Source organism: Pelophylax lessonae, assembly GCF_965119305.1.
Source record: "Pelophylax lessonae genome assembly, chromosome: 2".
Taxonomy (NCBI): domain Eukaryota; kingdom Metazoa; phylum Chordata; class Amphibia; order Anura; family Ranidae; genus Pelophylax; species Pelophylax lessonae.
This window is the reverse complement of record NC_138769.1, coordinates 726,527,117-726,549,731: the sequence shown is the minus strand read 5'-3', so window position 1 is coordinate 726,549,731 and position 22,615 is coordinate 726,527,117. Positions and strand designations below refer to the sequence as shown.

General features: G+C 47.6%; 1 protein-coding gene across 2 annotated transcripts in view; it reads right to left on the bottom strand.

The window, feature by feature from the left end:
• Positions 1-599: 599 nt before the first annotated feature.
• LOC309545541 (putative nuclease HARBI1) overlaps positions 600-22,615 on the bottom strand; it is a 59,194-nt gene continuing 37,178 nt past the window's right edge. For both annotated transcript variants that reach the window (XM_082244753.1, XM_082244752.1), the window contains exons 4-5: positions 13,602-13,672; positions 600-1,013 (exon numbers count right to left, since the gene is read on the bottom strand). The gene's annotated coding sequence lies outside the window, so the exon portion shown is untranslated. The remainder of the gene's footprint in view (positions 1,014-13,601; positions 13,673-22,615) is intronic.

Here is a 22,615-nt window from a genome sequence, read left to right as displayed (position 1 = left end):
GTGTAAGGAGGGGAAGGGTACTCTGGACATCTAGTCTTACAGATACAACTGGCCCTTTGAGGGCAATCATTTTGCTGATGTGGCCCATGATGAAATTGAGTATGACACCCCTGTTCTAGGATATCCACAGCAGATATCACAGGAGACTTTAGAGACTCCATACCAGCATCGGAGAAGGAGGACCTTTCAGGGGGCTAGCTGTCTCTTCTGGGTTTTTGCATCTGGACCCCGAAGCTTGTCCCCCTTTTTCTTTGCAGTTTCTGAGCCTTTGATGCATCCTAGGATATTTGACATGGGCATCCCAGGTGGCTGTGGGAGCCAGGGAAATGTTATTCTTGCCTAGGCCCCCAAAGGTTTCCCTCCTCAAGTGCTACCCTGATGATGTAGGATAGGAAGATGGTGGTGCTGGACGTGGTGTGCAGCAGTGGAACAGCAGATGCCTAGGGCTTTATTCCCTGGGTGAGTGGGTATGCCCTTTGAACAGAACCCAACCCAACCAAACATATAAGATAAGAGGAAGTAAAGAAAAAAAAACATGATGCAGGGGGTCCTTACGGATTATAACACATAAAATGTTTTTTTTTATTAAATAACTGGAACATTTTATTTTACAATACAACAGATTATAAATTCCATTTTTTATATACAATAAAGTTTCACATTTCTGCCAACCAAAGTTCAGATATTTCTTCTGAAAGTCAATTGTAGCGATTTTTGGGGCACTTATTAGTGCAAATAAAGTGTCACCTACAGTACTCCAATGTCTTCTTCAAATATATAACTTGTTTTATAAGTTCTGACAGGGGAATGATGATTTTGGTCTTACAAAGCCAAGACATACAGTATGTAACTAGTCCAATACTTAGTTACAGGGCATAATGGCGGTCACCTGTACTTTGTGTTAACGGTGACCAAATGATGGTCGGCCATCTTGGATGGGTAGCTTAAAGTTCCTGCATGGTACTTATCAGCCGCAGACAAACAGGAAGTCCCGATCTCCTCCTCTATCACTGCTGGGGAAACAAAAAGGAATATTTTATAGCACACCTGGTGTCGAAAGTGTCATACCAAGTTATCATACTTTACTTCTTAAAAAGACCCAAAACTAAAAATTGTTCTGCTTTTCACATAAATAATTAGAGCTGAACTCTATACTGACAAAAAACACACTATTAGCTATATTTTCCATTCCCTGGTTCTTCTCTCCCCCTTCATCAACATGCTAATGTTATATTTTAATAAAATTCTTCGTTTTCATTACATACCTAATGCTCCTTTCATTCAGCCAATGTAATGAGCACGAGGTCTCTCTGGACAACTATGCAATGCAGGTAAATTATGGCTGGTGGGATCGGCCAACAGGGTGCTGTACATAGCTGTAAAAAACAAAGCAGCAAATACCTTTGCTAAAGTCATCTGTGACGAAACGCGTCAGCCCATGCCAAAATCAGCCTGATTTATGCGTCCAATTTGTGTGCTCATATCCCTGGATGTCTGTAAGTGTATTCCCTTATTTTTAGATAAATCTTTTTAAGCGGATTTACACTATGTTTGCTTCGTTTTGGTTTATCCCTTTATGTCATCTGGTGAATGAGAGTCTTCATCCTACTTAATTCGTCTTGTGATTGCATACTGGAACATCCGAGGTTGCAGCACTGCTTTGGAGACCCACCTTATACCATGTGAGCCCGTTTGACCCATTTACTACACAGTACTTTGGGTCCAGTCCTTCTGGTGAGCGCATATTACTGTTTCCCTGCTCGTACTGTGATCACACACATCACCCTGGACTTTTGCACTTGGGAATAATTTTTTGTATTCACTTTTTATCATTCATTTGTTCTTTTGAGTGATTTATTTTATAATTATCACTTCCTTTCAGTGCTGCACGTTTTATATATTTTGCTGTACATAGCTTTATGAAAATATCACAGCACCCTACCTCAGTTCTCCTCTCAAGAAGCCGCGTCCCTTATGCAAACAGTGGGCTGGCTATTGGGAGGAGTTATGCAAATATCAAAATGCATTGATGGGGGGGGGGATGATAGCAGTGGCGGCTGGTGCTCAAAATTTTTGGGGGGGCGCAAAAAGAAAAATGTAATAGGTATTGCTTCGCAGCAAAAAAACGCGGTAAAAAAATTGCATGACTTTGAGGTCATGGTACAGGCATGGCACAGGTGATGGCATAGGCATGGCACAGGTGATGGCATAGGCATGGCACAGGTGATGGCATAGGCATGGCACAGGTGATGGCACAGGTGATGGCATAGACATGGCACAGGTGATGGCATAGGCATGGCACAGGTGATGGCACAGGTGATGGCATAGGCATGGCACAGGTGATGGCATAGGCATGGCACAGGTGATGGCACAGGTGATGGCATAGGCATGGCACAGGTGATGGCAAAGGCATGGCACAGGTGATGGCACAGGTGATGGCATAGGGATGGCACAGGTGATGGCATAGGGATGGCACAGGTGATGGTACAGGCCGGCTGCAATCACTTACCTTCTGACGGCGGCGGGATGGCGGGATTCCGGGAACCGAGACGAGCAGCGCGGACGTCCTCGTCTTCAGTCTTCTGTCTTCAGTTCCGGTCCGGGCGGCGGGAAGGAGATGGGCGGTGACGGTGCGTGCGTCAGCCCCCATTGCGAGTCAGCGATGTCCTGGATGATGATTGGTCCAGGCTGGAGACTGGACCAATCACAGCCAGGATATCACGAAGGTGGGGGTGGCGCTGCGCTTTTGGCTGCGCCCAGGTTACGTCCCCAGAAGGCAGCCAATCGGCGCCTCTTCTGGGTCGTAAACCCCACCCCCCCCCCTCCATATCCACCAGGCCGAGCGCATAGGCCTGCAAACCCAATTTTTTTTTTTTTTTTCAAAACTTTATTTTTTTTGTCATTTTTTTTTTCAAAACTTTATTTTTTTTGTCATTTTTTTTTTTCTATTTTTTTTTTCTTCTTTTTTTTTAGGGGGGGCGGCGCTCCGGCGCCCCCTATGCACGGGCCGCCACTGGATGATAGTCTGAAGAAGTGGGCGTTCCTAGGCAGACTGAATTTGTATGCAGATCACCCTAGGTAACACCCACATGTGAAAAACAACGCCAACAAGAGAATGGCGCACCGACCTTGTGCATTACATTTAAGCCGAACTTACCTGCGACATCCTTATGAACGCTTCTCGGCCTTTTGGCTAAGATCAAGTGCAGTATCTGTTCTTATCAGTTGGTATGGACCCTGAAGGTTAGTAGGGGCAGGAGCTGAAATGAACCAGGGCGCCTCAGGAGAATCTGGGGGACTGGGAAGTAGGCACTGTCAGAGAAAGCCAGATGGGTCCATTGCCTTCTGATTTGAATGGGATCCGCCCCTATCAGTTTGAAGGGAGCGAGAAAGCTGGTTTCACCAATTTCCGGTTAGTACTGCTCCTGGATGTAATTGGTAAGGAATTGGGATGGCGGTGGGAGGGCCTTTCCTCCTGGGTTGAATCTGGCCTTGCAGGGGGGACTTTTTCCCCAGTTGAAGGCGGGCTCCCCCTAATGCTGTCCACGTTCCAAGCCTCCTGGTAGGGATGGGCTGCACCAGGTCTGGCCGGAGGTCGAGACCGAAAAAAAGCCTGTGGTGTATGTGCCCCTGGGGTGGCAGCCCAGGGTGCCTTAATTCTCACTGGTGAGGGGCAGCTCGCCTTGAGTTTTTCGGCACCTTGATCACTGCACCATACACACTTTTTTCACACCTGCCTCTTGGGACAGCCCTTTTGGCTCGGACCGGAGGAATTTTTTATTCTCGGGGGGGGGGGGGCGGACGATATGGCCTTCTGGCTTAGTTCGCCCTCTCTCATGGGGCCTCCCTTCGGGTGAGCCCCACCTACTACTTGGGGAGGGCTGTTTCGGCAGTCCCTCTAGAGAACGGGGTTTGCCTGGTTTCGGCAAGGCAGACCATTGGAAGTACCTCAGTCCCTGTCAGGAGTCTTGCGCCCCGGGGGATCAGGGTCAGGGTCCAACCTCTTCGGAGGCCAGACCATTCCGCACAGCCTGTGCAGTTTTTGTGTTCTTCACGCTTGTGTGTGGGCACTTTTTTATGCACAGGGTGCAAGTCTTTTGGGTGTGTTCACACACCATGGGCTTTAAAAAAAAAAAAAAAAAATCCTTATGAATGCATGCACATATGAGACCGCACCTCTTGGGGCGACCGCGCATGTGCAGTGGTACACAGGTGGAGGTCCACTACCTTGTACACACATGTGGGCCGTTGGGGCACACCCTATTGCACACCTTTTTACTATTACTTTTTATCATTGGAATTTTGGATTTTTTTTTATTATTATTATCATCATTTATTATTTTTCATTTTCAATTTTATGTCAGACCTGTTGGTGTCAGATTACAGTATTACTGCATCATTGCACTAATAAGGAAGCCAGTGGAAAGTTTAGACTTTGATTGGGTATGTGCCTGCATATAATTGCCTGTTGGTCCCCCCATCTTGGGTTCCTGCAGCTCAGGGGTCTGTAGTACATTGTGTGTCTCGCCAGGCCGTTCTCGGTCCTTTGACTAGGGAGCCACGTCGATGTCGCCTTCCTGTGTGCATCTGCCAGGCGAGGGCGGGCTGATGTGGCCATCCATGACGCACCAGGATGCTTGTTGGCCTCTGGGGCTGTCATTCATGGTGTGTGGCAATCTCGGATGCCACAGGAAGTGGCGCCGCGGTACACCCGGAAGTGATGCGCTGGGCGTTGGAACGCAGATCCGCCTGCGCTTCCAGATTTATGAGCCAGGCGTGCGTTCCAGGCCGGCGCGATGTGGCTGGGGGCACAGATGTTGCGCTGTGCAGATAAACAGATCGATATCGGTTCAATTTTTGGAGTGAGCTCAACAGAACCCTCAATATTCTGCAATCCTATCAAGGTCGGACTGTATGGAGCTGTACACCTTTCTTTATTATATATGCATATATTGTGGTCATATATTTCAGTATGTGTGCGCCTCTGGAATTGAGGTCAAAGTTTAATAAATCAATCCTGGCTCCTATATGGGTTGCCAGCTCTGATAATGACTCATAATATTAACTATGTTTAAAATTAGTTTTTACTCTCAGTGTGTAACATTGGTTTAACAGTTTATCTTTGTTATTGCTACCATCAGCATTTGGAATTGGTGTGGGTCTGTGGTTGGTTTGTACTGCATGGTCCCTTGATACTATGGGCTTCAGAGGCGTAACTAGAACCTTCAGGGCCCTGGTGCAAGAAACCATGAAGGGCCCCCACTGGACCCCTGGCCGGGGCCCTTCCCTTCAAGCCTGGGGCTCTTCCCACTGATCCTGGGGCCCTTTACTCTCGTTGCGGGGCCCTTTATTACGGTCCCGCAGCGGGATCCTTTCACAAGTTCTGTGGGCCCCCTTCCTGCCATCTTGGGGCATCCCCACGGTGGTGGAATGCCAGAGCCCGGTCGCAAGTGTGATCCTGCGATCCTGGAAGTTCACCCACTGGTGTCAGTAGTTTTTAATTTTTGGTATTTGTAGTGTATTAACACAGACAAGCTGTACAGGTTGCTTCTTTATTCACTGCACATCAGCATGCAACTAACTTCAGCCACACCCAGCTCCCAGACATATACATAATTGTAACATTTTGCAGACAGCAACTTAACCCGTTGCTTACCATACTACATTCCCTCCTCTCTTTGAATAAAACATAACATGCACAACGTATTAATAAGATTAACAAAATGCATGGATGAACAACTAAAAATTTAAACTATAAACTCCTGACTATACACATAGTCCTTAAGGTAGGCCGGTGGATTTGTTGCTCGTTTTTCTCTTGGCCATTCCGATGTGGATGGTTGTGGATTGAAGTCTGGATCACTGGCAGTATCATCACTACTCTTTGCCTGTTCGCCATCTTCCGATACTTGACCTTCTGACTCAATAAATTTCTTCACAAATGAGGAATTACGCACTTTTGTGTGTCCATCTAAATCCTCTAAAACCACTTGAGTACCTCTTTTCTCCTTTACAACATAAGGCTCAGGTTCAAAGGACGGAGCCAGTTTGTTAAACCGATCACTTTGAAGCAACACCTTATCACCCTGTTGAAGGCCACTAGGTTGACAATGGCGGCGGTGGTTTGCATACTGTTCAGCCCGGATCTTCCTTTCCTCATCAATATGCCGAAAAGGTTTCTGACTTGTAGGAGGACCCCCAATGTCTGGCAATTTTTTCCTGAATTTGCGACCACAAAGAAGTTCCGCAGGACTAACGCCAGTGACAGTATGCGGAGTTGTGCGATAAGCCAAAAGAAAACGCCACAGTTCCTTTTTCCAGTCTCTTATCTCTAAATGAGCAATCCGCAAAGCTTTCAGCAAGGTTCGATTCTGGCGTTCCACTTCCCCGTTAGCCTGTGGCCAGTATGGAGTTGTACGATGATGTTCAATAGCATTTGATTTCAGATAATCCTGAAATTCCTGAGAAGTAAATTGGGCACCATTATCACTCACAATCCGTTTAGGCAGCCCATGAGATGCAAAAATGCTCTCCAACCCCTCAATTACAGTTGATGATGTAGCTTTAGTGAGAACTACCACCTCTTGCCACCTTGAATAATAGTCCACAACAACTAAAAGATGGTGTCCAGATGGAATGTCGCACAGATCAATGGCTAAATCTTCCCATGGTCCCTCAGGTAGAACAGTGTGAGTTACTGGTTCTGGTTTAGGTTTGCTGCCCACCAACTGACATGCTCGACATGAAGAAACCAAACGTTCCACATCCTTGTCAATTCCTGGCCACCAGACTTCCTCACGTAATCTTTGTTTGGTGCGTACAATGCCTTGATGGCCCTCATGGGCTAAATGTAATGTACGTTTCCGTAAATCTTTAGGCATCACAATACGATTGCCACGTAGAACTAGTTGTCCTGCAATACTCAGCTCTTGTTTGATTCTGTGACAGCTTGGGTCACAATCCACCCAAACCCCTTGTCTTACACATTTTCTCAACCGAGCAATTTCCAGATCCACAGATGACAATTCTTCAACCTCCCGCGGTGTCAATGCCTGAGGCATGGCGTTAGTAGCCACAAAACGAATGTACTCTTCTGCCAGGTTATGAACAGGTGCAGAAGACTGAGGCAATCTGGAAAGTGCATCTGCCGCATTAGTCGGTCCAGGTCTGTACCGCACTGTAAAGCGATATGGTAACAATCTGAGAACCCATCTCTCAATTCTGGCGGATGGTTTTGAGAGTGGCGAATATATCACTTCCAGAGGCTTGTGGTCTGTGATGATTTCAAAATCAAGGCCGTAGAGATAGGTGTGAAACCTTTCACATCCCCAAACAACAGCCAAAGCTTCTTTCTCGGTCTGAGAATAACGTCTCTCTACATCAGTGAGGGATCTGCTTGCATACTGAATAGGCCTGTAATCGCCTGTGCATTGTCTCTGAACCAAGATGGCGCCTAACCCCACAGGGCTAGCATCGACAATAACTTGGGTGTGTGCAGTAGGATTGAAATAAGCCAAAGTTGTGGCGCAAGTCAGCCGTCTCTTAAGTTCATCAAATGCACCTTGTTCCAAAAAGCCCCACTTCCACGGGACTGCTTTGCGAGTCAACACTCTCAAAGGTTCACTGACAGTCGCCATATCTGGAATAAACTTGGCACAGTAATTCACTAGCCCAAGAAAACTGCGTACTTCTGCAGGGTTTTCAGGATTTCTGGCATCAGACACAGCTTTAATTTTACAGTCCTCCGGACCAATGCCCCTGTCAGACAGCACATGGCCCATAAAAGTCATTTTATTCATTTGAAATGTGCATTTCTTCTCATTTAATGTTAACCCTTTCTCCTTCAAGCGATTTAGCACTGCACGGAGACGTTCGTCGTGCTCCTGTGCGTTTGTTCCCCACACAATTATATCATCAGAAATGTTATGCGTGCCTTCACAACCATGTAGCACTTGCTGAATCACATGTTGATAGGCCTCCGGTGCGGACGATACGCCAAACATCAACCTCTTGTATCTAAAAAGACCTTTATGGCTTGCAAATGTAGTGATGACTCTAGATGCTGGGGTCAATTCAATCTGATGATAACCCCATTTCAAATCCAGTTTACTGAAGACACTTGCCCCATTCATTGCATGCAGAACATCTTCAATAGTGGGAATTGGATGTCTCTCTCTCTGCACAGCTTGGTTAGCACATCTCATGTCCACACAAATCCGAATATCTGTGCCCTTTGGTACAACTAACGGCGATACCCACGGAGTGGGCCCTTCCACAGGTTCAATAATGTCAAGGTCTAGCAGCTCTGCCAGTTTGTGCTCAACAGGTGATCTCAGGCTATAAGGAAGTCTGCGTACTGGCTGTGCAATAGGCTTTACATGTGGATCAATGTGAAGCTCCAACTGAAAATCCTTTAATTTTCCAAACCCAGAGAAGCAATCTTTAAATTCCTCTTTCAATGCAGAAATAGCAGGAGACACCATATTCACTCTTGCGCTGCCTACATCACGGCCAATCTGTAACACCCCTAGTGCCATTGCGGTTTGACGACCAAGCAGAGGCGACCCTGTGCCATCTACAACATAGAATTCGGTCTGCAATGGAGGACCAGTCTCATGTGTTTGAACAGAGGTATAAAATTTGCCTTTAAGTTGCAGTGGTGTACTGGAGCCATAAGTATAAATCTGTTTAGTGGTGTTACACAATTTAAGGTGATTTTCTCTGCCATTAAGACTGTGCCAAGAAGCCAAGTCCATAACATTGCATGTAGCTCCAGAGTCAATCAACACTGACACATCTGTATTTCCAATCTTAATGGTTAATGTCCCAGCTTGCAGAGAACACAGGGAGAATATAAATTCACAGTCAGGAGCACTCTCTTTATCCTCAGCTATAACATTTACTTGTGCAGATTGTCCTTTGGTTTTGTTATCTCTGGTTGTACTTCTACACACAGCTGCAAAATGACCTGTCTTTCCACAAGCATAGCACATTTTATTCTGTTCCACAGTGCAGTCCTGACTTGTGTGTCCCGCCCTGCCACATTTATTGCAGGTGATATGTAAAGTCCTCTTTGGAAAACTCTCTTTCCTACTCCAGATATTCCTATTATTATAGGTAGGTTTTGAGACTGTATTGACAGATGCAGTGTTCTGGGTTTCAATATGCAGAGCCTGGAGCTCAGACAGTTCAATGGCTCTTGCAATCTCCTGCAGACTAGTAAGTGTGAGACTAGGTTCTCTCAATAATCTCCTCCTGAGGTGCACAGATGTGCATTTCTCTATGACCTGATCTCTGATTATCTCCTCAGTTACAGTCCCAAAATCACAAGACTTTGCCTGATATTTCAGCCTAGTCACATAACTGTCTGTGGTTTCTCCCAGTTCTTGCACAGCCTGTCTAAACTTATATCTTTCATAGGGAATATTTTTCTTTGGCTCAAAGTACTCACTCAGTCTATTCATGGCTGTCTCATAGTCTGAATCTTCCCCTGTTGCTCCCAGGGTTTCAAAAATGTCCTGAACTTGAGGTCCAGCTAGATGCAGCAGCATGGCTCTCTTCTGAGCAGGTGCAGTCACTCCTGTGGCTATAACATAGAGCTGAAATCCCTTCTTCCACTTGTCCCAGCGCTGTGAGAGACTAGTGTGGTCTCCAGACACATCAAACGGTCCGATAGCCGGTAAATCCAGAAAGCTAGCCATCCTCGTCGCCAAAATGTAGTGTATTAACACAGACAAGCTGTACAGGTTGCTTCTTTATTCACTGCACATCAGCATGCAACTAACTTCAGCCACACCCAGCTCCCAGACATATACATAATTGTAACATTTTGCAGACAGCAACTTAACCCGTTGCTTACCATACTACAGTATTTTAATTGTATTATTTTTTATCATTGTATTTTATTTTTTTACAATGTGACTGACTATGACTCTGTCCATTCAGAAAAGGAAGGAGCTGGTAAATTACGTATTTACCGACCCCTTCCTGGTTCTCTATTGTGATTCATCCCCTGCAGCAGCCGGCAGGAGAGGGGAGGGAGCACAGTGGGGGGGGGGGACCAGGGGAGCACACAGGGGCCCAGAGACAGCAGAACACAAGTGAACTGGATAGGAGTGGCGGCGGGGGCAGCATACAGAGGAACCAATCTCCTCCATTTTCCTCCTGCAGCTACAGGAGGATACAGGAGGATAGTGATTTCTCTACATGCTGCCTCCACCGCCCCTCCTATCCAGGTGTACAGGGGAGCCGCACAGGCCCCCTGCAAAATGGGGCCCGGTTGCAATTGCAACCCTTGCAACCCCTGTAGTTACGCCCCTGATGGGCTTCACAGACTTTCCATAAACAAATTCCATCCCAGTTACACACACCCTTGACCTTTGCTCCCTGTGGGGCCGGGTGGAGTGTGGTGGGCGGTACAGACTGACTATATAACATGTCGCAAATGCAATGGTGGCTCAGTAGCATTATTTGGCTCTGAGGAAGAGGGTCCTCCCTCGAAACACGTCAGCCAGCTATATGTGGATACCATCACATCATCCAGCACCATAGGAACATCCGGGCTGTCTTGAAAGCGATTGGGTCCAATATCTTTACATGTGTGCAACTATTATATGTTTGTGAGTACAATGTATGTTGCTTTCTTTGGATTTTAATAAACCTTTTTAGTGGTAATGCACAAGGTCGGTGCGCCCTTCTCTTGTTGTTTTTCAGTGTATTTGGATACCCTTGGTCCTGAGGGTGCGGCAAGACCTTAGGTGGTGTTAACAAAGACCACACACCTTCTTGCATACCACTTGAGCGCAGGAGAAATACTGTTTTTTTGAACACCCACATGTGATGCTAACTTTTCATGATTGAAAGAACTGACATCCAATTAATGAAAGGGGCTGGGCCATGGACAGTCAGGATGGGGAGGACATCCTCCAACACGGAAATGGGGCAGGGTCTACCTGACTTGTTGCGGCTTCTAATGCACATGGTGAGAAGCTCAAAGTGTGCAGTGAAATCCGAGTAAGCCATTTCAGTCCAGTAGAGAAGCCGGTACAACTGTGCAAGACTGAAGGGAAGGCTGAAGGTCAACTTTAAGAAGTAACTAAACCCACAAATAAAAATTAAAAGTAGCTAACACGGCAATACTTCTGGCATCGTCCTTCCTCCGACCTTCCTTAACCGACCATACACAGTTGCATTAGGCACAATGTTATGTTACGTCCATGAGAAGCAGGGGATGACTGGCAACCTTCGGCCCAGCTGGCAAGTACAAACCAGAAGCCCATGGTGAAGCGAATCGGCCCCACTCCCACTATTCCTCTTCCCGGCCTCCCCCTGACCCCCATTCCAGGCTGAAGGTCCACTCCAGGTACTCTCTACTCACCGGCGAAATCTGGGTTCCTGACCCGGCCAGCAGGTTGGGGGGGGGAGAGGGGGGCTGGGACAGCTCAATCTGGGATGGCTGGGGGGAGTTGAGTCTCCACTGGTGCATTGAACTGGCCTTTGTTCAGACACAGCTTACACCATCCATGCTGGGGGACGACTGCGCTCTGTCTTTGTCTTCAACCCGCACTACATAGGTCAGTGGCAGAGAGTTTTTACTTCTCTTCACCAGAAAACTTTAGGCATGTCTGTGGCAGAAGCAGTGCAGCCTTTTAACGGGGCATCAGAATGGCCTGGGGGGGCGGGGGGAATTGCCCCCCTGTCCCCTGGTCCAGTCCTCCCCTAATGAGAAGCTCAGGAGTGACTACAAACAAGCTGCTGATGAGGCCTCACACTGGAAATAATACAATTGTAGGACGACTTCACTTCTGGTTTGTTCATATTGCTACCAGTCAAGCTCTGATGAAGGGGTGCTGGGACCCCCGAAACGCGTTGGATACTTTTTTTAAAATGTACCCCTGAATTTTAATGGAATAAAGTTGTATCTGGACCTTAGCAGTGGTGTGGTGCTTCAATTTAAATTCTCGTTACATTACAGAATTTCCAGACCTGCAATAAAGACAATGACCCAGTCCAGTCCCCCAGGAATGGGAAGATTGGGCCTCTTAGAGGAACAACATTTTATAAACATTGTGTGCACACTTATTATCACACACAAACAACTTTTCTGACTTCCTGGAAACTCTGCAACTGGGACAGTCCTAGAGAAAAGGGTAGGAAGTAACTGACTGCTTGTGCATTGCTTCTGTATGTCAAGCAACCCATCAAATAAACTGAAATTGCACTATACATTTTCAATAAAGCTAAATTCCAGGCAAAAAAAAAATGTAATACATATAAAGTAGCTGTCATCCCTGCTCCAAAAATTTGCACTTCTGCCCATCCAGTTCTGAGATGTACACAGCTCTGCCACACAGCACAGCCCTCTCTGGAAGGGCAGGAAACCTGAGTTTCTCTGTTGCAGTTCAGTAACACATACAGGTTGTCCCCCTCCCTGTAATGTTCTGGTACCTCTGGTACCCTTTATTTCATTCCCCATTCATGTATGCGTCCCACCATTCTCTTTTGGTAAGGTGCGCATACACCTTTAAGACCGATGCTGTCATCACTGAGCGCCGCAGAGCGGCTATTTCAACCGCCAGCGTTCTCACTCACATGTTCGTTCAACCTGCCTTGAAGCTCATATGCTTACAAGCGTACCTCGCTGTCGGAACCTCGCTGCTGATCCCTGTATCCCGCTACCGGATCACTCGCTCATACCGAACCTCTCTACTACTGCTTGCTATTAGTGATAAGTACCCCGCAGGGGAATCCTCCATAACCTACCTACTAAGCTTACACTATCTAGCTCTGCATATTAAGGACTGTTACTATCATCTGCACTGTTGTTTAGATTGCTAGCTCTTGAGCCTACTAACATCTATCCTTGCACTGGGTTAGTCTCTCCTGTATGTCATCTGCTATCCTACCATCTACTACCATACATGATTGCTAACCTATTTGCATCCTACCTGTTACCATCTATACTCTCCTGAACATTTCTCTCAAGTGCTGTTCACCTATTGTCCCTGTTCATACCTGTCTCTTCAGCTCATCACCACTATACTGCTATATACATCTATCACTCCAGGAACATCTTATTGAGTGTGTATATTTGTATGCTGAATCAGACAGACCACAGTGATGAGTCTTGGGAGTTGGAATTGGTATTTCAACGTATCTCTACATGACTACTGAGTGGAGTTTTTCTGCAGCTGCAAATCCATCTTGTTTCAGAAAACGCAGGAGCGTTACACTCCCCCACCCTACGATTGGACATCAAAAGAAGAAGTGGCACAGTGATGAGCTCATTTCTCTATCACTCTGCCTTCTCCTCCTATCAGCATGCTCCTTGCACTGCAACACGGCTCCTTGTGTTGCATCTCCCTCCCCCAGTCTTAGCTCTGCTATACAAGGCCTGCAGGAGGCCAATACCAAGTCAAATTCAGTTACTTACCCTGCTTGCATTAAAAAAATAAATAAGTTTAAGGACGTAATACAGAATGCAGAGTTGAATTTAGTCTTTCGATATCCACCTGGAGTTCAGCTTTAAGTAGGTGCAGCAAAAGCAATGCATCAGACAAAACTGCAACTGTTTATACAAAGACAGGCGGGGGGGTACTTACCAAGAGGAGAGCCGAATGACCCACGGGCCTATAGGCTATGTACATGCCAATTCTTCCAAGATGGAGAGCCTCTGTAATAAAAAGAAAAAAAGACTACTTTAAAAGCGTAGAATTTTAGCACACTTTTGTATATGGCCAAATGTTTATGGACACCTGACCATCACACCTACATGAGCTTGATGAACATCTCATTCCAAAATCCTGGGCCTTAAAGAGGAAGTAAACCCTCCTCAGGAAGTTGTACCTATAGGTGATCCTATGATAAGGCTTACCTATAGGTACTGTAAATATCTCCTAAACATGTACGGTTTAGGAGATATTTACCTTTAATGCAGCCAGTGACGTCACTGGCGCATGCGCTCTGAAGGAACGGCTGATCGTACCGTTCCTTCTGAGCCCCGTGCCGTGACCGTCGGCTCCCGCGCGCGTGCGTGGGAGTGACGTCACCGCGGCTCCGGCCAATCAGATGGCCGGATGCCGCGATCCCGGAAAACGGGCGACTGAACATGTCGCTCGTCATACAGGTAAGAGAGCGGCATGGCGGGGGCTCGTTCTAAGGTAAGTATTTCATAATGAGCTAGTATGCGATGCATACTAGCTCATTATGTCTTTCTCTTGCAGGTTGTAAAAAAAAAAAAAAATTTTTTTGAACGAGTTTACAACCTCTTTAACCACTTAAGCCCCGGAAGATTTTACCCCCTTCCTGACCAGAGCCTATTTTGCGATTCGGCACTGCGTGATTTTAACGGACAATTGCGCGGTCGTGCGACGCTGTATCTAAACGAATTTGACGTCCTTTTTTTTCCCACAAACAGAGCTTTCTTTTGGTGGTATTTGATCACCTGTGTGATTTTTTGATCATGCGCTATAAACAAAAAAAGAGCGACAATTTTCCAAAAATAACAATATTTTTCACATTTTTTTATATGAAATTCCCCCCAAAAAAATGTAAAAATCAAATTTTTTTAACATTTTCGGCCAATTTGTTTTATGCTACATATGTTTGGTAAAAAAAAAAAATCGCAAAAAGCGTATTTTGATTGGTTTGCACAAAAGTTATCGTGTTCACTAACAAAGGGAAAGATTTTTGTCATTTTTGTTGTTTTTTTTTAACGCGTAATGGCGGCAATGTGCGATTTTTTTTGCGTTACTGCGACATTGCGGCGGACAGATCGGACCCCTGACTGACATTTTTGACACTTTTGGGGTTACCAGTGACATTTCTACAGCAATCAGTGCTATACATATGCAATGTTACTGTAAAATTACACTGGCAGTGAAGGGGTTAACTTTTTTGAGAGAGAGAGAGAGAGAGGGGTTAAGTGTGTCCCTAGGGGCGGGATTCTAACTGTGATTGGCTGTGGCTTGAGGTGTAGGAACAGTGATCAACGGTCCTACATAGTAGAACCGTATAATCACTATTCCTACACAGGGGAGAATGACAGGCGGCTTGTTTACATCAGCCGCCTGCCTTTCTCCCTCTGCACCGACGATCGCAGAGTGGCTGGCGGACATCGGGTCCGCCGGGCACACGCGCGGGTGGGTCCGTGACCGCGCGGAAGCGGGGGCGCGCGCTCGCTCCCTAGACCCTCACAGGCTAGCGACGTAGTACTACGTCGCTCTGCCTGTGAGGGGCTGACCACCGCAGTAAATATACTGTGAGCAGTCGGCAAGTGGTTAATATGGAGTTGTCTCCATTTGCATCACGTACTGATGTTGGGTGACAAGACCTAAAAAAAGACAAAATAGAAGCTGTACTCACAGCAATTGATATTTATGAGAAAAATTACCGTGTGGGTCGGCCCATGCCCCAAAAAATATATTTTACAAAACCAAGGACACAGAAAAAGTAGGGGTTTGTGAAGCCAATTGGGAGAAGGAAGACCAGGATACAAACATCTAAAATTAATTCAGTTTATTGAATAAAATATGTGTATAGATGAGGGTCAAAAGAAAAAAGTCCCCCATATATTCACCAACAGTCTAAAAACGCAGCACAGAAATATATTCCCTATAGCGGGAGAAATACATGCTTCAAGCTGATGTTGACGCAAGGAGTCTCTGATGACATTCGGTTTGAGGGTCTCAATGAGCCAACGTGTTTCGCATAAGGCTTCGTTAGGGCCAAAGAGACCGAGCAATACCGATATTTCTCATTAATTCTTTAGTCCACTTGAATGACCTTAGAAAGCGTTCATCCAAACACTATTTTAAATCCTCTTTAAAGGTATAGAAGATATGCCAAAAGGTAGGGGGGAGTATACTCAGTATTATCCCTAATTGATATTTAGTTATTAGGTGGTGCTCAAAGTTATCTGCTACAGATAGTACTGTGCCAAACAAGATCCCCAGCACTCCAAATAGTTGTCTTTCACATATTCATTGTGAAGAAGGAACATTTTGGGACCTCAAAGGGTCCCTTCCTCAAGGCCCTGAAACGTTGGTTTCTTATGACCTACTATGTGCGATGCTATTGTAACGCTCCTGCGTTTTCTGAAACAAGATGGATTTGCAGCTGCAGAAAAACTCCACTCAGTAGTCATGTAGAGATACGTTGAAATACCAATTCCAACTCCCAAGACTCATCACTGTGGTCTGTCTGATTCAGCATACAAATATACACACTCAATAAGATGTTCCTGGAGTGATAGATGTATATAGCAGTATAGTGGTGATGAGTAGGGATGATCGAACGGTTCGGGTCGACCATCGGTTCGACCCGAACATTGGATGTTCGATATTCGGCCGAATACCGAACTTTTTGCGGCAAAAGTTCGGTATTCGGCCACCAGAACCGCCCAAAATGCACTGGGACAGGAACTGGGCTTTAAAAGCCCGTGATTGGCCCAGAAACGTCTGCAAAAGCCAATGAGGGGGCAGGAGTCTCCTAGGAACGTGATTGGAGTGACTACGGGGACCAGAGGCCAATCAGGAGTGAATACGCCCCACACTATATAAGATGGCCCCGCCTAACCCCTAGCACAGTTATCCAGAGCCTGTTGAAGAGAGTTGAAGCAGTTCTGTCTGACTCCTGCTTGCTACACTACATTTCCTACATATCGAGTGGTTCTAAAGCTCCATATAGCAGAATTGTATTTAGCTTACAGCCAGTGTAGTTAGATACAGCGATTGTGCTGGTTCTTAGAGTTAAAAAAAAAAAAAAAAAAAAAAAAAAAAAAACTTAAGGGACAGTGTCAGTCTTCTGCTGTATGGAGCTTTCTATTTAGTGGAAAGGGATATCTAGTGTAGTTAGGGAACTTTGTACTACATTAGTTAGATTTGAAAATTTAGTTTCTGTAGGGAAAGTGTGAGGGTTCTGTTTAGTGAGCACGTGGCACAGTGCTGCTGTATCACAGCAGGTATACGTGCTTGCTAGGCAGCAAAATACAGTGACAACTTAACGCCTGTTGTTCAAAGCGTTAGGTGCACTGTACAAAAGCCTTTGCAACTGTGCGTGACACGCAACTGCTGTGCTGTATCCAGCGACAACTGTGGGTCGCATAGCAGTGTGCGTTTTTCACCGCACACAGTTGCCAACGCATCAGTGACAACCTAACGCCTGTTGTTCAAAGCGTTAGGTCCACTGTGCAAAAGGCTTTGCTACTGTGCGTGAACCGCAACTGCTGTGCTGTATCCAGCGACAACTGTGGGTCGCATAGCAGTGTGCGTTTTTCACCGCACACAGTTGCCAACGCATCAGTGACAACTTAACGCCTGTTGTTCAAAGCGTTAGGTGCACTGTACAAAAGCCTTTGCAACTGTGCGTGACACGCAACTGCTGTGCTGTATCCAGCGACAACTGTGGGTCGCATAGCAGTGTGCGTTTTTCACCGCACACAGTTGCCAACGCATCAGTGACAACCTAACGCCTGTTGTTCAAAGCGTTAGGTCCACTGTGCAAAAGGCTTTGCTACTGTGCGTGAACCGCAACTGCTGTGCTGTATCCAGCGACAACTGTGGGTCGCATAGCAGTGTGCGTTTTTCACCGCACACAGTTGCCAACGCATCAGTGACAACCTAACGCCTGTTGTTCAAAGCGTTAGGTCCACTGTGCAAAAGGCTTTGCTACTGTGCGTGAACCGCAACTGCTGTGCTGTATCCAGCGACAACTGTGGGTCGCATAGCAGTGTGCGTTTTTCACCGCACACAGTTGCCAACGCATCAGTGACAACTTAACGCCTGTTGTTCAAAGCGTTAGGTGCACTGTACAAAAGCCTTTGCAACTGTGCGTGACACGCAACTGCTGTGCTGTATCCAGCGACAACTGTGGGTCGCATAGCAGTGTGCGTTTTTCACCGCACACAGTTGCCAACGCATCAGTGACAACCTAACGCCTGTTGTTCAAAGCGTTAGGTCCACTGTGCAAAAGGCTTTGCTACTGTGCGTGAACCGCAACTGCTGTGCTGTATCCAGCGACAACTGTGGGTCGCATAGCAGTGTGCGTTTTTCACCGCACACAGTTGCCAACGCATCAGTGACAAATATGCCTGGTAGACCAAGAAAAGGCATACGTGGCCCTGCTGCGGAAAGGGGCACAGCTTCTAGGGTGTCTAGAGGCAGGGGTGGACGTGGTGGTCAGTCCTCAGCCAGGCCACCATTTGGATTGTTCTCCGGCAGTGGCCAAGCTATACGTCCACAGTATGTACAGGAGGTGGTGGACTATATGAACAAACCCTCATCATCGGCATCATCTGCAACTACAGTGACCCAGGCAGAGAAAAGTGGTCAGTCTTCTGCAGTTGTCAGAACAAATACAGATGAGTCCATGTCCACCTCATGTCCTCCCTTAGACCCAATTTCAGACATGGCAGAGGAGTCAGCTGAGCTGTTTGACCACAGTGTCGGCCATCTACTCCAGCCTGATGCTCAGTCCTTTATGGAGTCTGATGTTGGGTCTGAGTTTGAGGAGGAGGCAGAGCAAACAAGAGGGGAGAGCAGACGGCCCGCTCCATCTAAGGCCGCACCTGTTGTCTCCCAGGCCAGGCCTGATGCTCAGTCTTTGATAGAATCAGATGTTGGGTCTGAGGTTGAGGAGGAGGCAGAGCAAACAAGAGGGGAGAGCAGACGGCCCGCTCCATCTAAGGCCGCACCTGTTGTCTCCCAGGCCAGGCCTGATGCTCAGTCTTTGATGGAGTCAGATGTTGGGTCTGAGGTTGAGGAGGAGGCAGAGCAAGCAAGAGGGGAGAGCAGACGGCCTACTCCATCTAAGGCCGCACCTGTTGTCTCCCGGGCCACTATACACACCTCATCTTGCTGGGCCTTTTTTGAGACATCCCATGCAGATAAAACAGTTGCGATCTGCAAGATTTGTAAGAAGGGTATAAAACGTGGCAAAAATGTCAACCACCTGGGTACAAGCTGCCTAAACAGGCATTTGACAACCCACCACTCGGCCCATTGGCAGGAGCATTTAAAGAACCCACAAAAGGGCCAAAGATTGGTCAGTCGGCCTCCTAGTTCTCCTCGCGCTCCTCCTCATGCTCCATCTGCTCCACCTGCTCCACCTGCACATCAGTCTGTTCCTGGCCCTGCTATAGTCACTCGTCACCTGTTGGCAGCCTCCACTGGCAGGGATGATGATATAGCAGGCAGTGTCGCATCTACCTCCAGCACACCACCAGCTGTATCATCTAGACGCCAAATTTCGATTCCACACATGCTGGAACGAAAAAAAATGTATACTCCCCGCCACCCACATGCCCAGCGTCTAAACAGTAGTTTGGCTAAACTACTGGCTCTGCAACTATTACCATTTAACCTGGTAGAGTCTGCTCCCTTCCGTGACTTCGCAAAATGTGCAGTTCCACAGTGGCAGGTGCCAAGTCGGCATTACTTTTCCCGTAAGGCCCTGCCATCCCTATACCAACATGTGGAAGGCAATGTAGTGTCATCCCTGGCCAAGTCAGTCAGCCGTAAGATACACTTGACGGCTGACACTTGGTCAAGCAAACATGGGCAGGGACGGTACATTTCTGTCACTGCTCACTGGGTGACACTGCTTGCCAGTGGAAGGGATTGTAGCCAGGGCTCGGTGCTGCAGCCAGTGTTGCCCCCACGTCTGCAAACAGCTGGTGGTGTCGCTGATCCGGGTAGATCGATCACTTCTACCCCCTCCTGCTCCTCCTCCTCTACCTCCTCCATGCCCTCCTCTGCAGAATGGTCCTTTGAATATGATGAGATACCACGTAAACGTTCAAAGGGCTATTCTATGTCTCAGGCCAAAAGGTGTCACGCAGTGCTGCAGCTTGTGTGTCTAGGGGACAGGCAGCACACTGCCCCTCAGATTCTTGGGGCTCTGCAGGCACAGGCCCAGAGGTGGTTGACACCACGCCAGCTGCAGCCAGGGATGGTGGTTACTGATAATGGGTCAAACCTCCTGGCCGCCCTTCGTCAGGGAAAGTTAACCCATGTGCCATGCCTGGCGCATGTCCTGAATCTCGTGGTACAGCGGTTTTTGAACTCGTACCCGGGAATGCAGGATGTGCTAAGGATGGCAAGAAGGGTGTGCAGTCACTTCAGGCGGTCGTACAGTGCCACTGCACGTTTGGCCGAAGTGCAGCGCGAGTTTCACCTGCCGGTACACCGCCTCATCTGTGACATGCCCACCCGCTGGAACTCCACCTTGGCTATGCTGCAGCGCCTGTACACGCAGCAGAGGGCCCTCAATGAATACCTATGCGAGTACGGCACCAGCACTGGCTCTGCGCGCCTGGGCTTCTTTTCACCACGGCAGTGGCTTTTGATTAAGGATGCATGCGCTGTCCTCTCGCCATTTGAGGAGGCCACAAGGATGGTCAGCCGGGACAGCGCATGCATCAGTGACACCCTACCGGTACTGTTTTTGTTGGAGCACACTCTGCGTGGCATTATGGACAGGGCACTGGAGGCAGAGCAGCAGGAGGAAGAGGAGGACTTCCTTGCCTCTCAAGGCCCCCTTTATCCTGAGAATCCTGACCCCATTATGCCTAGCTCCCAGAGGCCCGAGCAGGATCCAGGGGTGGAAGAGGAGGAGGAGGACGATTCTGCGGGAACTTTTGCAGGGTTTGAGGAGGAGGAGGAGGAAGACATGCGGCAATCTGCAAGGCCTAGTTTGACTCCCTCGGGACACTTTGGAGTAGTACGTGGCTGGGAGGAGGAGGAGCCCGTTGAAGATAATGTCGTTATGAGTGACCCCGAGGAGTCAGCTTCTCAGGCCTTCGCTAATTTGCGACGCATGGGAAACATCATGCTCCAGAGCCTGCGAAAGGACCCCAGAATCAAGGCCATTAAAGAGACTAACCACTATTGGTTGGCCACCCTACTTGACCCCCGGTACAAGTGTAAAGTCTCGGAGCTTTTCCCATCCACCCATAGAGTCCACAGGATCAAATCCCTTGAGGACAGTCTCAAGAGGAATCTGGTGAACATGTTCCCCGACTCCCGTAGGGTGCAGGGGCGGGGACAACCTACCATGGATTCTACTGGTGGTCACGAGAGGAGCGTTGGAGAAGGCGTGCGGTTGACGGATGCCTTTCGGTCTTTTTTTAGTCCTCACCGCCCAGGCCTCTCAGCTGCCACATCGCATCGACAGCGTCTGCATCACATGGTGGACGATTACGTGAGGGCACAAAGTGACACAGAGGGCTTTTCATGTGACGAATCCGATCCACTGGCATACTGGGTCTTAAGATTAGACCACTGGCCAGAACTGGCCCAGTATGCCATGGAGTTGTTGGCCTGCCCTGCTTCCAGTGTCCTATCGGAACGGGCATTCAGCGCAGCAGGAGGATTCGTCACAGACCATCGAACTAGACTCTCCACCGACTCAGTCGACCGTTTGACATTCATTAAGATGAATCAGTCGTGGATATCAAGCTTTGATGCACCTGATGCAGACCTTGTAGACTAGGCTATCGTTGTGATGTGGCAGTTGAGCCTCAGTTTAAGCCTGGACCATGGTGCCACCCTCAAACCCTCCTCTCATTCTCTTTACGTTCACAGAACCTCATTTTGGTTATGACAAAAACGACAATGTTTGCGCACCTGTTCCACAGGTGCACACCTTTACAATTTTTGGGCCTCCTTCAACACCAGCTCTTTGGGGTTAAGGTGGGGAGGCTATGCTAAAACAAAAACGACAATGTTTGCGCACCTGTTCCACAGGTGCACACCTTTACAATTTTTGGGCCTCCTTCAACACCAGCTCTTTGGGGTTAAGGTGGGGAGGCTATGCTAAAACAAAAACGACAATGTTTGCGCACCTGTTCCACAGGTGCACACCTTTACAATTTTTGGGCCTCCTTCAACACCAGCTCTTTGGGGTTAAGGTGGGGAGGCTATGCTAAAACAAAAACGACAATGTTTGCGCACCTGTTCCACAGGTGCACACCTTTACAATTTTTGGGCCTCCTTCAACGCCAGCTCTTTGGGGTTAAGGTGGGGAGGCTATGCTAAAACAAAAACGACAATGTTTGCGCACCTGTTCCACAGGTGCACACCTTTACAATTTTTGGGCCTCCTTCAACACCAGCTCTTTGGGGTTAAGGTGGGGAGGCTATGCTAAACAAAAACGACAATGTTTGCGCACCTGTTCCACAGGTGCACACCTTTACAATTTTTGGGCCTCCTTCAACACCAGCTCTTTGGGGTTAAGGTGGGGAGGCTATGCTAAACAAAAACTACCATGTTTGCGAACCTGTTCCACAGGTGCACACCTTTACAATTTTTGGGCCTCCTTCAACACCAGCTCTTTGGGGTTAAGGTGGGGAGGCTATGCTAAACAAAAACTACCATGTTTGCGAACCTGTTCCACAGGTGCACACCTTTACAATTTTTGGGCCTCCTTCAAAGCCAGCTCTTTGGGGTTATGGTGGGGAGGCTCCGCCAACACCAAAACTACCATGTTTGCGCACCTGTTCCACAGGTGCACACCTTCATAATTTTTACGCCTTCTTCAACACCAGCTCTTTGGGCTTACAGTGGTATGGCTCCGCCAACACCCAAACAACAATTTTTGCGCACCTGTCACACAGATG